The 23557-nt window shown below is 36.0% G+C and overlaps 1 protein-coding gene across 1 annotated transcript in view; it reads right to left on the bottom strand.

The window, feature by feature from the left end:
• LOC131236923 (protein DJ-1 homolog D) overlaps nucleotides 1–22494 on the bottom strand; it is a 69728-nt gene extending 47234 nt beyond the window's left edge. The window contains exon 1 of the mRNA XM_058234457.1: nucleotides 22485–22494. The gene's annotated coding sequence lies outside the window, so the exon portion shown is untranslated. The remainder of the gene's footprint in view (nucleotides 1–22484) is intronic.
• Nucleotides 22495–23557: the final 1063 nt, after the last annotated feature.

Below are 23557 nucleotides of genomic sequence, written 5' to 3'. Positions count from 1 at the left end.
CCAACTTCGTAACAACATTAACTATGATTACATCACAAGAATTCATGAAACAGATAATATGAGGAAGATTGATTTTATGTTTGGTGCAAATTTTTAGGAAATGGATAACCTGAACTTGGACGAACTGCGCGGTAATATCGTGATTATTGTCACGGTTGCTTGTGTCGCTGCCATTGGGAAGTATTACCGAATGTATATGTTTAATCGGCCAGCTCGTATAGGAGACGATGATCGGGAGAGGTTCATCAATTCTATTATTCGTACCTCTGATAGGGATTGTATTACATAGCTGTGGATGATGCGAGTAAATTTTTTCTAGTTATATAATGATTTACGTGAGAAGACTTTTTTACATGATACATGACACATTAGCTTGGAAGAGCAATTAGTGATACTCCTACACACAGTAGGACATAGAGTGCATAATCGGGTAATTGGACACTGGTTTATATGTTCAAGTGAAACTGTCAGTCATCACTTCAACTGGGTTCTTGATGCATTTGTGTCTCTCTATTCTATGTACGTTCAATAGGCAACTGCTGAAATTCCTGTCGAGATTCAATCAAATCCATTTTGGTCGACATACTTTCAGGTATAAGTTTAAACTATGTATCTTTAATTTAAACTATGTATCTTTGAAAATTGAATAATAGTTATTTAATTATGTAACATTAACTAATAAAATCAGTTTGGACTATGTAATTCTAGGATTGCATCGGTGCAATAGATGGTACCCACATTCCTGTCAATGTACAAACGACCCACCAAGCTTGTTTCCATAACAGAAAAGGTTTCTTATCCGAAAATGTGCTTGGTGCATGTGGATTTGATATGAAATTTATATACATTTTATCCGGTTGAGAGAGTTCTGCTTCAGACGCATGGGTGTTACATAACGCTCTCACACGATCCGATGATCCCTAAAATGTCCCAAACGGTAACCCTTACACTTACGACTATGCTCTTTTGTATATTTTTCAATGATAATTACTTTCATATACTACAATAACTATTTGTAGGAAAATACTATGTCATGGATGTGGGATACACTCATTCTTTGGGCTTTATGGCTCCATATCGTGGTGTTAAATACCACCTCCAAGAATATCGTACTAGGAGATCACCTGCAAATTATTAAGAGTTATTCAACTATAAACTTGCACAACTTTGAAATGTGATTGAGCGTACATTTGAAGTATTAAAATGTCGTTTTCCAATCTTGAAAATGGCAGTGCAAAATCCTACGGAAACGCAAGTGAAAATTGTAGTTGCATGTGCGGTGCTCCATATCTTCATATTGGGTGAACGTGATTCAGACCAAGATGTAGGAGGTGCTGGTATACATATGGAAGATGTAGAAAGCAATCCAACACCATACGAGGTTTCAATAAATGACAAGAGGCACTGGGTGGTACACATTACTCAACAACAAAAAGATGTGTGGTCTACACTACGCGATTCAATCGTCCAACGAATGTGGGTAGACTCCCTCAGCAATAGTAGGAATATATATTTTTCTTGTATCTCATATATAAAAGCAATGTAGTAGAAGTCTTTCAATTGTGCTCTATTGAAAATGAAATCTTTAATTTTAGAATGTGAAATCTGTTTTGAGAATATGTACGAAATGATTAAATTTCAGATTTTAAAGTATTCAAGTAAGTCGTATGTCACATGTTCTCATATTTTTGGTATATTACACATAGGCCAGATGTCGGATATGTTGTTTAGTCCCGCTGTGACTCCTACACAATCGCCCATTAAAACTCCAACTCCTCCAACGTGATGTTAGACTCATGCAAAACCCGCTAGATCACTTGCTAAGCCATCTTACCGAGCTCAGAAAATAAAGTGGACCAATGCGATTGATCAAATTATGTTAAACATGTTGCTAAAGTAGATTGCCCTAGGACGCAAAGCAGACAATGGGTTTAAAAGGGAAGCATACCAAGCTACGGCTGAGAAGGTTTCTAAAGAAACCCATGTGTGCGTGAATTGGTTGAACATCGTGAACCATGTGAAATATCACAGGAAATGCTATAATGATGTGAAAGATATGCTCTCTGCTAGCGGCTTCAGTTGAGATAACGAGTGAAAGGTGGTAACTGCACCAGACGAAGTATGGGAAGCCTATCTTAGGGTAAGACATAACTTTGGATTGTTTGATATGTCCTTATTAAAATGTTATCAATACTTGTATGATTTGTATTAAAATGAGAATGATGGTTACTCATCTACCCATAATCTTTTTGTAGTCTCATCCACGAACTGAAAAACTCCGAGGAAAGCGGATCGAGAGGATGGACGATTTGGCTGTCATCGTCGGTGATGATCAGGCGATTGGTAGATACGCACAAGGCAGTAGGAATTTGGCTACATCATCGTCACATGTCCAACGAGATTTAAATCAAATATGGTCAGATGGGGATGAGGATCTGGAAGATAGCATGGATTTATACGCAGACAATTTAGGAGACTCGTGGACGAATTCGCAATTTTCTGATAGTCAGTCTCGGGATAATCAGCCTGGTCGAAGTACACCTAAACGTACACCTGATTCTGTGAATAAAAATGGTGGTAGTATTACTTCGAAGTGGCTGCGTCCTACTCGTCCTTGTGACGTACTCAGGATGTCTCTAAATCACGTTGCCGAGGCCATGAGCAATTTTCGTTTAGAGAAGAAGTGAACCGTACCAGTAAAGTGCTAGACATTCTTGAAGAGGTAGAGGGGTTGACCAATGCCGAGTTTATCGAAGTTGGGTAGATCCTCTCAAGAGACAAACAACTCACTTCTTTCTTTGTTAGTCTCCAAGTGGAATGCCGCATGGAGTGGTTAAAACAAATTCTCCACAATTCTTAGAAAAACGTTGATGGTGCAGATCCATGACTTTGGATGTTTTATATATGATGCATGCTTGGTAGACGCTTGTGTTAGTGTCTTATGCTCTTGTTATGTACCTTTTGTGGAGACAGCTTGGAAAATGAAACATTTAAACTATCAACTTTTATATTTGGTTTGAATTATAGGGACATGTAATAACTATCATCCTTGAACTATTTATGGTTTGGCTTTATGGTGTGCATGGATGTTTGACATTTAGCTCAATCTAAAATATAGTTTTAAAGATGCATAAAGCGATGTATATTATTTGTTCAAGCACATGTCATTATTTTTTAATGCAACATGTAGGCATTATATCTTTTGCAGGTGTCTCAATTATTATCAGGGAAAGGTATGTTATTAAAATCCCAAAGAAAAGTTGGGTGCTCTAATGAATAAAATATAGCCAATTATATGATTTATCCGATCAATATATAGATACAAATATATACAATCATAATCAGGTTGTTATAGTTATCTTGATAATTGCTTGCCTCGTGCTATTAATGTGTAGATGGCTAAGAAAGTATATGTCGTATTCATTGGTCACAAACTCGGAATATATTATGATTGGGAAGAGTGTCGTGCACAGGTGGATGGCTATTCCAGGGTACATTTTCGCGTTTACAGTTCTGATGCGGAAGCATCTAAAGATTGGTCAACTTTCTGTCGGAGAAGTGGCTCCTCAAATGTACCAGGAGATGAAATTCCAGACGGCCGAGATAGTCCAGTGCTGAAAGGTAGTGAGCATTGTAATGAGAATCGCACCAGTCATCAACTACGTTGGTCCTCAAGATCGACCTTAGTTCACTAACCACAGGTGTCAATAACGCACACAGAGATTGTGACGAAGAAAATGGAAATGATGATTCGGCGATCATTGTAAAGTTTATATTCGAAATTTTTATTTTGGTTCTCTTTATTCAGCTCATGTCACTGCGCTGAATAAGCTATGGACTAACATAATTACTTATAGACTTTTTCATAACTAGTAATTACATTTGCATGGAGATATAGTTAGCTTTTGAAATTTGAAAAATGGTAATGTATAAAGCAGGTTTATTAATAGGTTTATTCCCAAGCAAAAGTATCCACCTATTTGCAAACGGTGAAATTGCAATAAGTAGGTATTCACAGGGCATTTACAATGACTTTAAAAAATCAAACAGCCTGATGTCTTTTATCAACTCATATGGGCATTGGTTAAGAGTCAAGTGTGGATGTCCAGCCTCCCTACATTTCCTTATATATGTGGCCCATCTGTGTTTATTATCAATATGATATCTGGGTTTTATGGGTAACGTAAGGGAACGCATCCAATAGACTGGTTGGATGTACTACATACACATTACGTGGGCCCAACACAGTAAGCTTCCGTGGTGCTGATACCTGTGTAGAGTTCACCAATTCATCTAGAGTACTGAACTGGCCCTGTGGAGAATTGTGAAGTAATCAAGGATGGTGAATACTTGAGTGAGACTTGACTCCACCATGGGGGGTGAAAGGAGAGTGCCTTCCCGTTCCCCTCCGGGTTACCTCAGAGTGACTCCAATGTACACAAGGCATACGAACGGTGGGCCAGTGTGGATGGGGGCATAGAGATGAGATGATATCAATGGAATGAACCTAACTGCCATAGTGTATGAAACAGAAAGATGGATGATTAAAAACAAGATGTTTGATGACCTGATTTCAACACATGGTTAGATCAGATGGAAAAGCTTGGAATTAGATCAGATGAAATTGCATTGGGTACTGTGCCAATTCCACTCAATGGGAGTTGTAGAAAACCTCCCATCCAAACATCTTGTGGAATAGGAGTTGTAAAAACCTCCCATCCAAATATCATGCAGAATAGTTGTAAAAAATTTTCATTCCCATGCAATCCAAACGCCATGGCACGGTAGCCGATGGAATTAGAAAACCCTTGGTATTAAGACAATTCTCTGACAACAACCATTAATTACCTTTTTTGAATCCCATTCCACCTAATCCCTTCTAATCCCACCGTCCTAACAGGCCCTTAAATGGGAAGCGTTCATTCATTAGCAATTCTAAATGAAACATGTATTCAAAAATAGATTAAAAGATAGATAGGTTTTCATAATTAACTGTTAAAAATATAACTATTTCGGATTCATCCCTTGATTTTGGTGGGTCCCTTGTTTGCTAGCAAAGTCTTCAATGCATGGTCAGCACAAGATATATGCGACACTTGTTGATTGATATAGACGATTGAACATGGTCCACTAAGGGAACCAGACACACCTAGATCATTAAAGTATGCATCCTAGCACTAGTCATTTAGACATTCTGGTGATGGGACAATATTTGTTGTTTCAGGGTAATTATTTGTTACTCTTGCTTTAGATGACACTCGATACATATGTTCTTGGAAATGGTATATGTGGTCTATACATATGTAAATTTGTTTACGCTTGTTAGATTAGTGACTTAGATGATGCCAAATGACAATGAAATTTCAAAAAGAGAAACGGATAATCTTTTCAGCAATTTTGATAGCCAAATTTAATCAAATTCTGAAAGTCATGAGTAGACCTAAAAGAATAAATTTATCTAACTATTGTCATGCGATGCATGTCATACATCCTACTCATGTGGTAGGGTTGACTATTCCCCTTGTTGGCCTTATGGTTGATAATTGATAACAACCGAAATATTGTTATGGTTAGTGACGGATTCATCGGGTGTGCCATGGTGTCATACAAAAGAGACTCTCATGGTTGAATTTGCTTGAGAATTTTTACAAAGTAAAGGCAACGACACCTTGATCATTTTTCATGGAGCATAACCCACCACTACGCCAAAACTGTGAAAAAATAACGGTCCAAAACCATCTCAAATGACCAAAAAGGACGGTCATGGACCGTCCTTAAAAAGGACGGTCATGGTCCATCTCTTATGAGCCTTTAAAGGACAACCATCGACAGTCCTTTTTAAGGGCAGTCATGGACCGTCCTTAAAAAGGACTGTCATAGACTGTCTCTGATGAGCCTTCAAAGGACGGCTATGGACCGTCCTTTAAAAGGACGGTCATGGACCGCCCTTAAAAAGGACTGTTATGGACCGTCTCTTATCGCTATTCAAAGGACGGCTATGAACTGTCCTTTAAAAGGACGGTCATGGATCATCCTTAAAAAAGACTGTCATGGACCGTCTCTTATGAGCCTTTAAAGGACGGCCACAAACCGTCCTTAAAAAGGACTGTCATGGACCGTCCCTTATGAGCCTTCAAAGCACATTTTCAAATTTGAGAGGATCACCTGTTATAATATATTTCATCGTATTCTTCCTGATATACACTTGTTATATAATATATTTCATCATATTCACATTCATATCCATTTAAACCCAAACTACGTAAATCTAACATAAACTATATTCATCCAAACATAAACTACATCCATCCAAACACAAATAATCTTATCCACATTACACTCATCCACGCATAAATACATATAAGTTTAACTTCATAAATAAAAAAAGAAAAAAAATTAGCAATAATTTTCTTTTTGTGTCTTTCATCTGAAAAAAAAATATTAAACCAACAAAACATTATAATTCAGAATCATGAAGAATTGCATAAACTTCTTCCAAAAAAGTGGGCACTTTTTTAAAATAAAATTGATCATTAAAATAAAACTAATGCAAGCAAATAATGCAAAAAAGTGTTTCAATTCAAGTTAATAGAAACAATAACAAAAATTAAAACTTTGTAAAAAAGGGCATGTGTTAAAAGGGATACATTCTTGTTTCTTGCCATGTGATTGGGCTATATTACTACAGCAATTGGGTTTGGGTTCGGGATCGGGTTTAGGTTTGGGTTTTCAAGTTTAGGTTTAGGTTAGGGTGTTGAGATTAGGATTAGGTGTAAGTCTAGGTTTAAGGATTTGGTAATACATTTAGGTTAAAGGTTTTGGTTTTGGTTTTGGGTTTTAGGTTTTAGGTTTAGGTTTAGGATTAAGTTTTAGGTTATAGGTTATAAGTTTAGGTTATAGGTTATAGGTTATAGGTTAAGGTTTAGGTTATGGGTTTTGGTTTAGGTTTAGGTTATAGGTTTAGGTTTTAGTTATAGGTTTTAGTATATAGGTTATAGCTTTAGGGAATTGAGAATAGGTTAAGGTTAAGGTTTAGGTTTAGGAAATCGGGTCCGGGTTCGGAATCGGGTTTAGGTTTGGGTTTTCAAGTTTAGGTTATGGAGTTGAGATTAGGATTAGGTGTAGGTTTAGGTTTAAGGATTTGAAAATACATTTCGATTTTAGGTTTAAGTTTAAGTTTTAGGCTTAGGTTTAAGTTATAGGTTTAGATTATAAGTGCACGTAATAGTTTTAGGTTTAGGTTAGGTTATAGGTTAAAGTTTAGGGAATTGAGAATAGGTTAAGGTTTAAGTTTAGGTTAAGGAGTTGAGGTTAGGATTATGTGTAGGTTTAGGATTAGGGATTTGAGAATACATTTAGGTTTTAGGTTTAGGTTTAGGTTTAGGTTATAGGTTATTGGTTTAGGTTAAGGTTTAGGTTTAGGTTATAAGCTATAGGTTTAAGGAATTGAGAATAGGTTAAGGTTTAGGTTTAGGAAATTGGGTTCGGGATTGAGTTTAGGTTTAGGTTAGGGAATTGACATTTGGATTAGGTGTAGGTTTAGGTTTACGGATTTGAGAATACACTAGATTTTAGGTTTAGGTTTAGGTTATATGTTATATAGGTTTAGGTTTAGGTTATAAGGTATAGATTTAAGGAATTGAGAATAGGTTAAGGTTTAGGTTTAGGAAATTGGGTTCGGGTTCGAGATCGGGTTTAGGTTTGAATTTTTAAGTTTAAGTTTAGGTTTAGGTTAGGGAGTTGAGATTAGGATTAGGTGTAGGTTTAGGTTTAGGGAATTGAGAATATATTAAGGTTTAGGTTTAGGAAATCGGGTTTGGGTTCGGGATCGGGTTTAGGTTTGAGTTTTCAAGTTTAGGTTTAGGTTTAGGTTAGGGAGTTGAGATTAGGATTAGGTGTAGGTTTAGGTTTAGGGATTTAAGAATAGATTTAAGTTTTAGGTTTATGTTTAGGTTATAGGTTATAGGTTTAGGTTAAGGTATAGGTTTATGTTTCAGTTTAGATTATAAGCTATAGGTTTAGGGAATTGAGAATAGGTTAAGGTTTAGGTTTAGGAAATCGGGTTCATGTTCGGGATCGGCTTTAGGTTTTGGTTTTCAAGTTTAGGTTTAGGTTTAGGTTAGGGAGTTGAGATTAGGATTAGGTGTAGGTTTAGGTTTAGGAATTTGAGAATACATTTAGGTTTTAGGTTTAGGTTTATGTTACAGGTTATAGGTTTAGGTTTAGGTTAAGGTTTAGGTTTAGGCTTAGCTTTAGGTTATAAGCTATAGGTTTAGGGAATTGAGAATAGGTTAAGGTGTAGGTTTAAAAAATCAGGTTCGGGTTCGGGATCGGATTTAGGTTTTGGTTTTCAAGTTTAGGTTTAGGTTTAGGTTAGGGAGTTGAGATTAGGATTAGGTGTAGGTTTAGGTTTAGGGATTTGAGAATACATTTAGGTTTTAGGTTTAGGTTTAGGTTATAGGTTGTAGGTTTAGGTTAAGGTATAGGTTTAGGTTTCGGTTTAGGTTATATGTTATATATGTTTAGGTTTAGGTTTAGGTTTAGGTTATATGTTATATAGGTTTAGGTTTAAGTTTAGGTTTAGGTTTAGGTTATAAGCTATAGGTTTAGGGAATTGAGAATAGGTTAAGATTTAAGTTTAGGAAATCGGGTTCGGGTTCGAGATCGGGTTTAAATTTGGGTTTTCAAGTTTAAGTTTAGATTTAGGTTAAGGAGTTGAGATTAGGATTAGGTGTAGGTTTAGGTTTAGGGAATTGAGAATACATTAAGGTTTAGGTTTAGAAAATTGGGTTCGGGTTCGGGATCGAGTTTATGTTTGAGTTTTCAAGTTTAGGTTTAGGTTTAGGTTAGGGAGTTGAGATTATGATTAGGTGTAGGTTTAGGTTTAGGGATTTGAGAATAGATTTAAGTTTTAGGTTTATGTTTAGGTTATAGGTTATAGGTTTAGGTTAAGGTATAGGTTTATGTTTCGGTTTAGGTTATAAGCAATAGGTTTAGGGAATTGAGAATGGGTTAAGGTTTAGGTTTAGGAAATTGGGTTTGGGTTCGGGATCGGGTTTAGGTTTTGGTTTTCAAGTTTAGATTTAGGTTTAGGTTAGGGAGTTGAGATTAGGAATATGTGTAGGTTTAGGTTTAGGGATTTGAGAATACATTTAGGTTTTAGGTTTAGGTTTATGTTACAGGTTACAGGTTTAGGTTTAGGTTTAGGTTTAGGTTAAGGTTTAGGTTTAGGCTTAGCTTTAGGTTATAAGCTATAGGTTTAGGGAATTGAGAATAGGTTAAGGTTTAGGTTTAGGTTAAGGTTTAGGTTTAGGCTTAGGTTTAGGTTATAAGCTATAGGTTTAGGGAATTGAGAATAGGTTAAGGTTTAGGTTTAGGAAATCGGGTTTGGGTTCGGGATGGGGTTTATGTTTGGGTTTCAAGTTTAGGTATAGGTTTAGGTTAGGGAGTTAGGATTAGGATTAGGTGTAGGTTTAAGTTTAGGGAATTGAGAATACATTTAGGTTATAGGTTTAGGTTTAGGTTTTAGGTTTTAGGTTAAGGTTATATGTTTAGGTTAAGGTTTAGGTTTAAGTTAAGGTTGAGGTCTAGGTTATAGGTTAAGGTTTTAGGTCATGGGTTTTGGTTTAGGTTATAGGTTAAGGTTTAGGATATAGTTATAGGTTTTGGGATTTGAGAATAGGTTTAGGTTAGGTTATAGGTTAAGGTTTAGGGAATTGAGTTTAGGTTATAGGTTATAGGTTTAGGTTATAGGTTTTGGGATTTGAGATTAGGTTTAGGTTAAAAGTATAGGTTTAGGTTAGGTTAGGTTATAGGTTAAGGTTTAGGGAATTGAGTTTACGTTATAGGTTCAGGTTATAGGTTATAGGTTTAGGGTATGGTTTAGGTTATAGGTTTTGGGATTTGAGAATAGGTTTAGGGAATAAGTATAGGTTTAGGTTTAGGTTTAGGTTATAAGATATAGGTTTAGGGAATTGAGAATAGGTTAATGTTTAGGTTTAGGAAATCGGGTTTGGGTTCGGGATTGGGTTTAGGTTTGGGTTTTCAAGTTTAGGTTTAGGTTTTGTTTAGGGAGTTGAGATTAGGATTAGGTGTAGGTTTAGGTTTAGGGATTTGAGAATACATTTAGATTTTAAGTTTATGTTTAGGTTATAGGTTATAGGTTATAGGTTTAGGTTAAGGATAGGTTGAGGTTTCGGTTTAGGTTATAAGCTATTGGTTTAGGGAATTGAGAATAGGTTAAGGTTTAGGTTTAGGAAATCGGGTTCAGGTTCGGGATCGGGTTTAGGTTTTGGTTTTCAAGTTTAGGTTTAGGTTATAGGGAGTTGAGATTAGGAATAGGTGTAGGTTTAGGTTTAGGGATTTAAGAATACAATTAGGTTTTAGGTTTAGGTTTAGGTTATAGGTTACAGGTTTAGGTTTAGGTTTAGGTTATAGGTTTAGGTTTAGGTTTAGGTTTACGTTTAGGTTAATGTTATATGTTAAGGTTAAGGTTAAAGGTATAGGTTATAGGTTTAGGTTTAGGTTAGGTTATAGGTTTTTGGTTAAGGTTTAGGTTATAGTTATAGGTTTTGGGATTTGAGAATAGGTTTAGGTTAGGTTATAGGTTAAGGTTTAGGGAATTGAGTTTAGGTTATAGGTTCATGTTATAGGTTATAGGTTTAGGTTATAGGTTTTGTGATTTAAGAATAGGTTTAGGTTAAAAGTATAGTTTAGTTTAGGTTATAGGTTAAGGTTTAGGGAATTGAGTTTAGGTTATAGGTTCAGGTTATAGGTTATAGGTTTAGGGAATGGTTTAGGTTATAGGTTTTGGGATTTGAGAATAGGTTTAGGGAATAAGTATAGGTTTAGGTTAGGTTGTAGGTTAAAGTTTAGGGAATTGAGTTTAGGTTATAGGTTTAGGTTATAGTTTATAGGTTTAGGTTATAGGTTTAGGTTGTAGTTATAGGTTTTAGGGATTTGAGAATAGGTTTAGTTTATAGGTTAAGGGTGTGGTCCCTGTAAATACAGATAGAAATACGGCCTGCTCCAATTGGCCAGACCCTTCTAATGCTGTCCATAGGAAATGAACAGTTTCATCATAATCACAACAGCGGTTCCCATCTTTCAGGGACCCCGCTCAACATCCAGATAGCTCCGACGCACATCCGGATTTGCTCCATCAATTTCGAATAAATACATAAACATGACCTATCCAAATGGCTAGGTCCTTCCAATGCTGTCCATAGGAAATAAACAGCTTCATCATGGTCATAAAAGCGGTTTCCACCTTCCAGGGACCCCTGTTCAACATTCGGATAGCTCCGACGCACATCCGGGTTTGCTCCATCAATTTCGAGTAAATACATAAACATGGCCTGTCCAAATGGTCAGGTCACTCTAATGTTGTCCGTAGGAAATGGACAGCTTCATCATGGTCATAACAGCGGTTCCCACCTTTCAGGGACCCCTGTTCAACATCCGGATAGTTCCAACGCATATCCGGGTTTGCTCCATTAATTTCGATCTAATACATCTAAAAACAACATAATTATATCTAAAAGCATTTGGATACCTGGGGAAGGCTTCCTATATTCATATTGTTGATTACTCGTTCCTTTGTCTATAAGCCACAATTGACCAACACTTTCTATTGCTACCTGTACTCTGAAACCAACACAAATATAACTGGGAAACAATATAAGGAATAAGAAAAAATAAATTTACCTGTACACATCATTAAATGTTTCCCTATAAGGAGGTGATATTATATCTTTGATAGCCACAACCTGTATGACAGAGAAAAATGCAGCCGAATAGAAGATGAGAGTCACTAGGGAAGATGCTTTTTATGACATCAACTATTGCATGCACCTTTTTAAACAATAGGCATGCACATACTGGAACAAAAATGCCACTAACCAACATACGGAACACAGTTTGCATGCAGATTTTAAAAATTACTGATGGGGGCAGTTTTGTTAAGAAAGAGTCTGCCAATATATCAGATGTTGTCCCATAATACTAGATTAAAATGCAGAAAGCTAATATTTCTTATGCAAAAGCCATCAAAATCTTCCACCAAGAGAATCTTACAAGTTACAACTTTAGTTAGGGTGTTGGCAATCTTGTTAGCTTCTCTGCTTGCATAAGCAAAAGAAAGGTTTGGTCTAGAAGCTTTCTCTTGATTCTCAGTCAAAGAAACATCAAGTATCCTAGGATGGGAAAGAATATTAGTCATGTGATTAATTGGAATATTGATTTTTTTCGCATTTCTTTCCTTTTTATTGATTTGCATTGATGCTAGACAATGGATGTTAGACAAAGACTGTAACTTGCAAAAAGAAGAAAATAAATAACTCAGTTTCTGAAAAATGCCTAAATGTTCGATGCTAATGGTTTTGAATTTGTTTTTATTTGAAAAGAATATCTCTAAAAAATAACTCCTAAGTCATGTGATTTTCTTTGTAAATTTTTCTCCTGTTACAGTCAGCAATATACGTCTTTAACCAGAAAAGTTATCTAAGAACTCTGATTTTTACCATAGGGTGCACAACTTCTAGAATGATTTGGTCTCTAAATCTGAATTAGGTGACATCATTTCTATTAAAGACCATTAGGTTGCACATATATAGTAACAAGCAGAGCCTAGGATTTCAACATTGTTTTATAAGCATACATTTCATCGAGATTCATATATATTTTCATGGAAATCCATCTTAAAAGTCATTTGGATCATTCAAATTTTAGGATTCTGTGTGCAGTTAAAGATTTCAAAAACATACACTTAATGTTGAAATTCACACACATTTTATGAAAATCGATCATAAAACTCAAAATCAAGCTGCAAACAAAAGAAAACAGATATAGCCTTAAATTTCAGATTCCTGCCATGTTGGAACTCCCAATTCCCTGGCAAATATGGCCCTTTGGATCATTTCTTCGCATGTACCTGCAGTAGCATTCAAGTAATGTCCTTGATTTCACTTGTTTCAGCCTGAGCTTTAAAAACTTGTCCTATTTTGGCTTCCTGTCCTGCAGAAAAAGGGAACTGTAGATGTTGAGGGGCTGCTAGACCAAACCTTTCTGTCAGCAGTTTGGTCCAAATCCAAACAATGGTCTGTTCCAGTCCAACCATGACATGTTTAAACAAATAAAATGATAAGAACTGACTGCAACTACCTGCCTGTAGCACAGTTGGTAGTGTTTGCTCTATAAAATAAAAAATAAAATGGTACTCGAACACCACAACCCATTTTGAATTTTACCAATAAACAGTAGAATTGAAGCAATAGTCCAACTGGCAATATGCCCAATCCAGATGTGCAGACCAGTTTGGGTCATATGTCACTGTAAAAACAAAACCCAAACCACACAAATGGAGAGAAATGCCCAATCCAGATGTGCAGACCAGTTTAGGTCATATGTTAACAATTGTTTTGTTCAATTGATGGTTCTTTGCCATCCAAATAACACAAAAACTCACATCATGGCCAGCCACAGGTTGAGAACTCTGTTTTATAGCTGGATACTTGAAGCCTTTCCATGTTTGGACCATAGATGTCCACTACCCAACAGAGTTTTCAACTTTAACTTTTAACATAATTCCAGAGACTGGTTCATCCAAAATTTTCTTCTTCTTTTTTGCCTCTTTTTTTTTTTTTTTTTTGCAAGCTGTTGGACTGATTAATTTGTTATCGAGTAGTCTATAACTTGTGTGAACTGCTATGTAGTGTGTTACTACTGTTAATAACATGAGCTGTAAATGGCGGCATCTGGTGCTTCTTAGGAATTCTGGATATTAGATTCATGGTGTTCATAGAAACTCATGTGTTCCTTTTCTTCTTCTCTAGGGCTGCTACTAGGTTCAAGGGGCCAGGATTAAGAAGGATATTTGAAGGCAGAAATGAATCCAATGATAAGCAGCAAGTTGGTTATAACTTGCAAGCGAAAGCAAAAGCAACCCCGTTAACATAACCCAACAACACACAAAAAAGAGAAAGAACCTCACAAGAATTTAGTGGATTTAGTTTATGTTAAAATTGAATACCTGCCATACAAGAAATTCAAATTAAACTATCCAAATAATATATTCTAGTCCAGATGTATCATTAACCAGAAAAAAGAAGAAGAAGATTATGTTGATTATCTGACCATTGAATTGGTGGGCATTGACTGTGCGATTAAAAACGAAATACATACAATGGTAACTAAGAATCAATTCTAAAGAAGCATAAATGATGAGAAAAATGCCCTTTCAGAGAAATAGACATCAGGATTCTCTATTCCCTCAGGTTATAAAATGCTTACCAATCCAACAATCTTTTTTTCAATCATTGAGGTTGGATTAGAGTTCAGTGCATTCACCAAAGATACAATCAGTTGCTTCAGCATGGACTGCTTAGATAGGCCCGCTTAGATGGATGATTTCCCTCTCTCCTTCTTGGTCCCCACATTTCTCTATCATACACCAACCATCAAACAGGGGGTGTGCATGTCCACAATGTATTTTCCATTGCCTTCCCAATCAAAGAAAAATAATTCAAATAGATATAGCAACAAAAACCAAGGATTAAAAATGGATTTGGCATATCATACCATTCACCAAGAGATTTTGGGCATCCACCTATAAACCAATCCCAAACAGATAAAAAAATAAAAATCCAAAATATATGAAAAAATAATAATATCCAGATCTACAGATGAGGAAATAAATAAATAAATAACAAAAAAATGAAAATCTTTATATTATGGCTTGAACATTCAATGTTTGAGAGAGAGATACCAACAACGTAGAGAGGTTGACTTAGGGGATGCTCGCTGGAAAGATTATGCTCGCCGGAAAGATGCGTCGTCAGATTTGGGGAAGAAATCCTCCGGAGAGTGGCAGAGAGGTTGAGAGAGAGGGAGGGGCTGCTGGCCGCACCAGATGAAGGGCAGGGGCTGCTGGCCACACCAGTCAGGAAGAGAGAGAGAGAGAGAGAGAGAGAGAGAGAGAGAGAGAGTCGGGGTAGGAAGAAGCTCAGAGTCACGCGGGTGTCTGGGACTGGGACGGCAAGAGAGAGAGAGAGAGAGAGAGAGAGAGAGAGAGAGAGGGGGCAGAGGGATGGCGGCGAGGGCAGAGGGAGAGATAGAGAGAGGGCAGAGGGATGGCGGCGAGGGCAGAGGGAGAGATAGAGAGAGGGCAGAGGGAGGGCAGATTTTTGGGAGAGGGAGATTGGGCACGGCTTCTTTTGAGCGCGCACCCAATTTTGGGAAACATTTAGGTCCGTGCATTGTGGGTCCCACCATGATGTACATGTTTCATCCATTCCGTTCATACATTTTTAAAGATCATTTTAGTGCTTGATACAAAAATTGATAGCGATATAAATCCTAGGGGGGCCACACTACAGGACAAAAATAATGAATGGATATTCACAATTAAAATCCTCCTAAGGCCCACTGTATTGTTTATTTGACATCCAATCTATTGATTTGGTCATAAAGACCCAGATGAAGGGAAAAAATAAATATCAACTTGATCCAAAACTTTCATGGCCCCCAAAACGTTTTTAATGGTCAAAATTCATTCAACACTATTTCCTATAATGTGGTCCACTTGAGATTGAGATATAATCATTTTTTAATCATATAATAAAATGATATATAAAAATAGATGAACGGCATGGATGATACACATACATCATGGTGGGCCCCACAGAGCACCAGCTAGCTGGTGTCAAGGGGAGTAGCCAATCCGTTCCCATGATTTATTCATGTCGCCCATCTATTTTTATACATCCTGTGGGACCGACCATGATTTATTCATTTTATCTACTCCATCCATCCATTATGACATATAATTTTGGAGAAAAGAGACCCAATGGTCTATACTCAACACATACATAAGGATATTCAAGGATGGCACATGCGAGTTCTGGGCCACTCATGTAGATCACCATATAATGTCTATCATACCCCAAAATCAGTCTGATACATTCATCAGGTGGGCCACACATTCACGCTGAATATGAAACATCCATCATCTTTTCTCTAACCATCTAGAAACCACTGTCAGCATTCAGTTAGTGAAAATTCTCCAACACTCAGTAATTGTAAACAACAATAATAACATGCAAAGAAAGCCCAAATGTAACAATAAATACACAAAAAAATGCTAATGTATATAGATAATCTAAACAGATTCACAAAATACCCCAACAAATTTCAACAATCTAATAAATAAAATACATCAGATGCAAATAATGCATGTTGAAATGAAATAGAAATAATCAATTTGATCCAAGTGGGACACATAATGGATGGGCTGGATTTGTGAACCACATAAAAATCCTCCTAAGACCCACTATACTGTTTATTTGACATCCAATATGTTAATTAGGTCATACAAGGCCAGATGAAGGGGAAAAACAAAAATCATTTTGATCCAAAACTTTTATGGCCCCACAATGTTTTTTAATGGTTGACGCTCATTCAACACTGTTTCCTGGAATGTGGTCCACTTAAGATTTGGATATATCTCATTTTTGGTTTCATACCATAGGATGATCTTTAAAAATAGATAGATGACATGGATTAAACATATACATCATGGTAGGGCTCACAAAAGTTTTGGATCAAGCTGATATATATTTTTTCACTTCATCCAATTTTTTACACCTAATATATCAATAGGTTAGATGTCAAATAACCATTACAGTGGGCCCTAGGAAGTTTTTAACAGTCGACATTCAATCAAAAAAAAATTCCATGGTGTGGTCCACCTGAGATTTATATCTATCTCGTTTTCGGGACTAAGTCATAAAATTATCTTTTAAAATGGATGGATGGCGTGAATAAAACACATACATCGTGGTGGGGTCCACCTTGCATCGACTACTAGCAACCTAGATAGTGGCAGCATAACTAGCCAAACCACGTACGTTTCTGGATGGAAGCGGATTGCATATAGAGTAACTCGGTACCCTAATTGTACTAAGTAAATCCTGTGGGGCCCACCATGATTTATTCATTTATTCACTATCCCACTCTTTTCTATGGTGGGTCCACTTGAACTTTGGATCTGCCCCGTCAGTCAGATGCACCATTCTATGGTGGGCCACGAGCTTAAAAATAAAGTCAATCAATGACTTGGGTGGGCCACACCACATACTATAGTTGAGAGGGTTACTCTCCCATTAAAACATTCATAATCATTTATTGGGCCCACCTAGATGTGGTTTATAGATCCAGCCCATTCATTATGTGTGTCCCACTTGGATGAGGAGTCAGACCAAGTTTCATATGCATCCAAAACTCATGTGGGCCCCACCAAATGCTTTTATATATTTTAGGGATGTCTTCGCATAGTTTTAGATGCTATGGCCCACCTGAGTTTCATATATGACTGATTTTTGGACTTAAAGGGGACACATCAAATGCATGGTGTTGATGTTCTACATCATGGTGGGGCGCACGCAGATTAACCTCATGGGAAGTTCCTATGAGGTGACCTTATAATACCATTTCACTATTTAGGTAACTCTTCCATGGGTGTTACTCTAACCGTGTAGGGCCCACCTTGATATATTTTATGTATATCGACACCGTCCATTCACTCTATTTTATTGATCATTACCCTCAATTTGACTAGTTACTCGCCTCGATCAAACTACATATGAGAAAGATATTGGGCAAACAAGATTGATCAACAATTTAAGTGAATTTTGATTTAAACATCTGAAGTTATTTACTCTTCATGTCCGGACTGATCAAATTGTTTAAAAACAGTTAAAGGTTGTTCATAATATTAAAAATATATAAATTAATAGAAAACACAAACATTAGCTTGATCCAAAACTTCTATGGCCTCTAAGAAATTTTAAATGGTAGAGTTTCAATCACACTATTTCCTGTGGTGTGGTCCACTTGAGCTTTGGATATGCTTCCTTTTTGTTTTTTAGACCTCAAATTATCTGCTAACATGGATGAATGGAGTGGATAAAATAAATAAATAACGGTGAACCCCACAGAGTTTACTCTGGTAAAGGTAATGAGTAACTCACTTAAATGTAGTGGAGAAAGGTTTCCTTAAAACATTCATAATCATATATTGGGCCTGCCTAAATGTGATTCACATATCCAACCCACTCATTATGTGTATCCCACTTGGATGAGGGGTTAGACTAAGTTTCAACCGCATCCAAAACTCATGTGGGCCCCACCAAGTGTTTTTATATTTTTTAGGATGTCTTCACATAGTTTTAAATGGTATGGCCCACTTGAGTTTCGTTTACTGATGATTTTTTAGATATCTCATAACATAAAGGGGACACATCAAATCCACAGTGTTGATGTTCAACAAACATCATGATGGGGCCCACAAAACTTACTAACATCAATTCTTAAGTTCTCAAGAGGTTAGTAAGTTGGGTCACAATTTTAACCAAAATATTTGGCCCATTTTACATGTCTACATATGAGAAAGATATTGGGCATACAATATTGATCAACAATTCAGTGAAATTTGATTTAAACATCTGAAGTTATTTACTATTCAATTTGAACTGATTAGATTGTCCAATAATGATTAAAGGTTCAATTAGTGGATGTGCTTAATAATTTAGTAATTTTATTTTTCACAAATAAATTTAACATTTTTTTTTCAAAATGTATATTTTTTTACTCTTTTAACTAAATATCATTTTTATTATAAATAAATTTAACATTTTTTTTTTTTACAAAATCTAGTTTTCTTTTTTAAAAATATATATTTTTTACAATTTGTCAATTTTTTCACAATTTTGTTTAATTTTTTAAATTTTGTTTTTCAAAATATCATTTTTAAAATATCACTTTTGTTATATAACTTTTTAATTTTTCTTTTCAAAATACAAAATCTAGTTTTCTTTTTTAAAAAATATATATTTTTTACAATTTGTCAATTTTTTCACAATTTTGTTTAATTTTTTAAATTTTCTTTTTCAAAATATCATTTTTTAAATATCACTTGTGTTATATAACTTTTTAATTTTTCTTTTCAAAGTACAAAATCTAGTTTTCTTTTTTTAAAAATATATATTTTTTACAATTTGTCAATTTTTCCACAATTTTCTTTAATTTTTTAAATTTTCTTTTTCAAAATATCATTTTTAAAATATCACTTTTGTTATACAACTTTTTAATTTTTCTTTTCAAAATACAAAATCTAGTTTTCTTTTTTAAAAAATATATTTTTTTACAATTTGTCAATTTTTTCACAATTTTCTTTAATTTTTTAAATTTTCTTTTTCAAAATATCATTTTCTTATCGATTTTTTTTTTCAAAATTATCAACATTATTCAAAGTTCTTAATTTCTATTTCAAAATCTAGATTTTTATAAAATTACATTTTTTTCAAAATCTAAAATTTTTTCGATTTTTCTAAGCTTTTTATTTTTATTTTTTTTTCATAATTCATAATTTTCATTGTTCTTAATTTTTGACTTGAGCATTAGAGACGGTTTAGGACCGTCTCTAATGCAGACGGTCTTTGACAGTCTCAAATGACCACTATAAGATGGCTGTGGACCGTCTCTAATAGAGACGGTCTTTGATAGTCTCAAATGGAGACTGTTAAGGACCGTCCCTAATATAGACTATTTTTTACCGTCTCATTAAGCCAGTAAAGGATGGCCGATGACTGTCTATAATTGAGACGGTCTTTGACAGTCTCAGATTACCAATAAAAGACGGCCAATGACCGTCTCTAATACAGACGGTCTTTGACCGTAAAAAATGACCGCATATGAGACGGTTGAAGATTGTCTCTAATAGAGACGGTCTTTGACAGTCTCAAACGGAGACAGCTAAGAACCGTCCCTAATACAGACTATATTCGACAGTCCCAAATTATAGGAAAAGATGGTCGACGACTCTCTAATTGAGACGGTCCTTGACAGTCTCAAATTACCAGTAAGAGACGGCCAATGACCGTCTCTAATATGGACGGTCTTTGACCGTCTCAAATGGCTGCATATAAGACGATCAGAGACCGTCTCTTATTCCAGACGGTCAATGGCCGTCTTTTATCCACAGTTAACGACGGTTTTTGACTGTCTTAAATGATTTATAGACGTTCAAATTTTTAAGACAATATTAAGGATGGTCAAGGGCCGTCTAAAAGTTTAGAGACGGTTTACGGCCGTCTCTAAAGCGTCTTTAAACCAAGCAATTTTAGAGACGGTCCAGAACCGTCTCTAAATCTGTCATTTTTTTCCATTTTTCACGTAGTGCACGTTCGAGCATACACTTAGGATATTCGCGCAACCAATAATCACCCCACAACATGAGTGGCTATGAAGATAGGTATTTTCACATCAACAAACATAATGAGTAGCTACGAAAATCTCTCTAGCTATGGTCTAGAATTTTTATTTTTAGGATGAGGATCGAAGAGCTTTGGGCTCTCGCCAATCCAACATAACACAACTTTATAGCACAACACAATTGATTCTAGTTTAGCTCTTAGCTTAACTCTTAGTGTAATCCAATTGAATCAGCCCTAGCTTGAGAGTATTATTATTCTCTTTGTCTACATCTATGCCAAGGAAGACTTCTTTCCTTTTAGAAATAAAAATAATAAAAAATAAAAAATAATAATAAAGTATAATTTACTTTGTCTACACACAAGTCAGTTAACAAAGGAAGACCTTAGTTTTGGTACTTTGCCATTTATGTCACAGTCATTGATTGTCAAAGATTTTCTCTTTATTTGTAAGAATTTATCAAAATATAGCTTTTCTTTTACTCTCTTGTTATTTTAACCGATTAATATCTCTTAATTAATCAATCTTTGTTGCTCTTTTATGTTTAAAGGATAAGAAGAATTAATTAGAAACATAAACCCTCTCCTTCACAGTTTATATAATTTATATTATAAGTGGCTGAATAGATGGCCGAATTAGTAAGTTCTCTCTCACAAAAGACAATTCTTGATCGCTATCCATCTTGGAGATTGGGGTCAAAAGCATTCAATTCTATTTTACTACATTAAGCTTTGACATGCATACATTACAAAGACGAAACAACTAACATACCAACAACTAAATTTTGAGACAGATAATATTAACCCAAAATAAACTGACTAAATTGTTGAACAGAACCTATTGTTGTTGTTGTTACAGGTTGTTTTAGCCATGGAAATCTTTGATTGCGTGCACATTTGCTTTTTGAGAGTAAGAGCATTGGATGTTTCATTTATAACCGTCTAATATCTCTACCAGAGTATTACGTTTATAAAAGCATTGGATGATGGGAGCAATGAAGCATGCACCAGAAAACTGAAAACCCGACTACAATCTGCACACGTGTCTCCTAATTCATCTCCGAAACGTCTTCGTCGTTCTTTGTCATCATTTCTACTTTCCCTCCACCACATTCCTGAATCCTGTCCTCCTCTCCTGCAATCCCTTGTCCACATTGTATTATTCCGGAAATGGGATTTCAAAATGTGGTCGTCCAAACACTCCAATCCAATCATCAACATCTCCCATTTTCCAAGAATTTCAGCACATTTGTTTGGTTAATCCCTTGGGGTGAGCACTTTATCTACTTTCTCACCTCTTAGTTCTCACTTCTGCAGTCGTCGTAATTCTTACCTTTTCTTTTCCATATGCAACTCCTCTTACGTGATGGCGGTAATGTCTGTTTGGTAGTTGGAAAGCATGGGTGGAAAACACATTTTTTGCTGATGGAGAGTTCTACTTTTCGGTGGAAAACATGTGTTTTCATAAGAAAAGTCCTATAGAAATTTCCCAGCCCTCCACCTATTTGCTTTTCTCTCTCTAATTTCTGTCTTGGATAATAACAGGGGATGTTTGGATAGAATGTGAATTGACTCTGCTCTCGCCAACAGCAAGTTTCTGTCGGGTGTACCTTTCTGGGGCCCACTGTGATGTCGTGAGAAATCCAATCCGTCCATCAGTTTCTCAAGCCTACAATAGTTCAGGAATCCAAAACTCAGGTGCGCCACACAACTAAAAAACAATGGGAAATGATATGCCCACCATTGAAACATTTTCGGATTTCAATTATGATGTTTATATGTAATCGAAGCTGTTCATAAGGTTATTTCTATTGGGATAAACGGAAAACACAAATAGTAACCTGATCCAAATCTTTGTGGCCCCAAAAATGTTTCAACAGTATGGGGCCGTTTGGATGCCTATAACTTGTGTAAAATGTAAGAAAGTTATAGGTGACTTTCTTACAGTTTGTGTTTGGGGTAGAAATGTTACAGGTAACAAAGTCTCAACCTGTAACTTTCTATCAGGTAAGATTGCAAGAAATGTAACAGAGGAATTAGGTGTTTTTCAAGTCACAGGTTATTTTGTTACGGGCAAAGGCTATCCATTTCGAATTTGGGAGAGGGTGGTGGAAACGCAGCTGCATTGAAAGTGCACATACCTGCTTTGACCCAATGTCTCCTTCTCCCTCTCTCAGCATCTCCCTCCCTCCCTCTCTCTCTCTCTCTCTCTCTCTCTCTCTCTCTCTCTCGCTCAGCATCTCCTTCCCTCTCTTTGCTCTAGCAAGGGAACCCCTAACCCTTCTTCTTTTTCTTTTGTATTTTTTTTCTTTTGCGTTAGTGCGGAACGGGGCTGTTTGGCAGGGCGGTTTCGGATGCCTAACTGTGGGGCCCACAGTGATGTAGTTTCCTTACATCCACATGGATGCGTCCATCCGTGTTGAAAGCTCATTTTAGGATATGATCCAAAAATTGAAGCTAATCCAAATCTCAAGTGGGCCACACCACAAGAAACAATCTTAACTAAATTCCTACAATTAAAAACATCATGGATCCACTAAAATATTTACTTTCCATCTAACGGAAGCGGTTTGCCTAGTGAGTAACTCACTAGGCTAGCAAACTCTACGATGTCCACCATAATTCATGTATTTTATCCGCTACGTCCATCCATTTTCCCATATAATTTTACGGCTTCAGCCCAAAAATGAAGCATATATAATTTTCAAATGGACCACACCATAGGAAACAGTTGACTTCAACTTCTACCATTGAAAATTTCTTAGGGCCATAGAAGTTTTGTATCAAGCTTATATTTTTGTTTTACGTTCATCCATGATTGTATAATCTTATAAACAGGTTAGATGACAAATAAACATTATTGTGGGGCCTAGAAAGGTTTCATAGGTGGAAATCATTATCCTAACTGTCCTATGGTATGATCCACTTCATCTTTGTATATGCTTTTTTTTTTTTTTTTTTTTTTTAAAACACATGCACACACACCCCACACACTCATGCCTTAGTGGGCTTTCACCACCTATGGATACTCGAAACCTTGACTGGGTGTTGAAACTCCTGAGAGTCTACCACCCGAGCAAGAGCAAGGATTCTTTTTGTGTATGCTTCAATTTTGGGCTTAACCCCTTAAATTAGATGGAAAAACGGATAGGCGGCTTGGATAGACCACATATTGTAACGCCTCGATTTTTGGAACCCGAGTATATGACTCATTCTCTAAAAACACGAGTGTTAGCCTATAAAATTAAGTGTAAATTTGACCGCTTATCATTAATCAGAGTTAACAACAA

The sequence above is a fragment of the Magnolia sinica genome, chromosome 2, assembly GCF_029962835.1.
Source record: "Magnolia sinica isolate HGM2019 chromosome 2, MsV1, whole genome shotgun sequence".
NCBI lineage: Eukaryota > Viridiplantae > Streptophyta > Magnoliopsida > Magnoliales > Magnoliaceae > Magnolia > Magnolia sinica.
The sequence above is the reverse complement of the archived record's forward strand: the minus strand, read 5'-3'. Positions and strand labels throughout refer to the sequence as shown.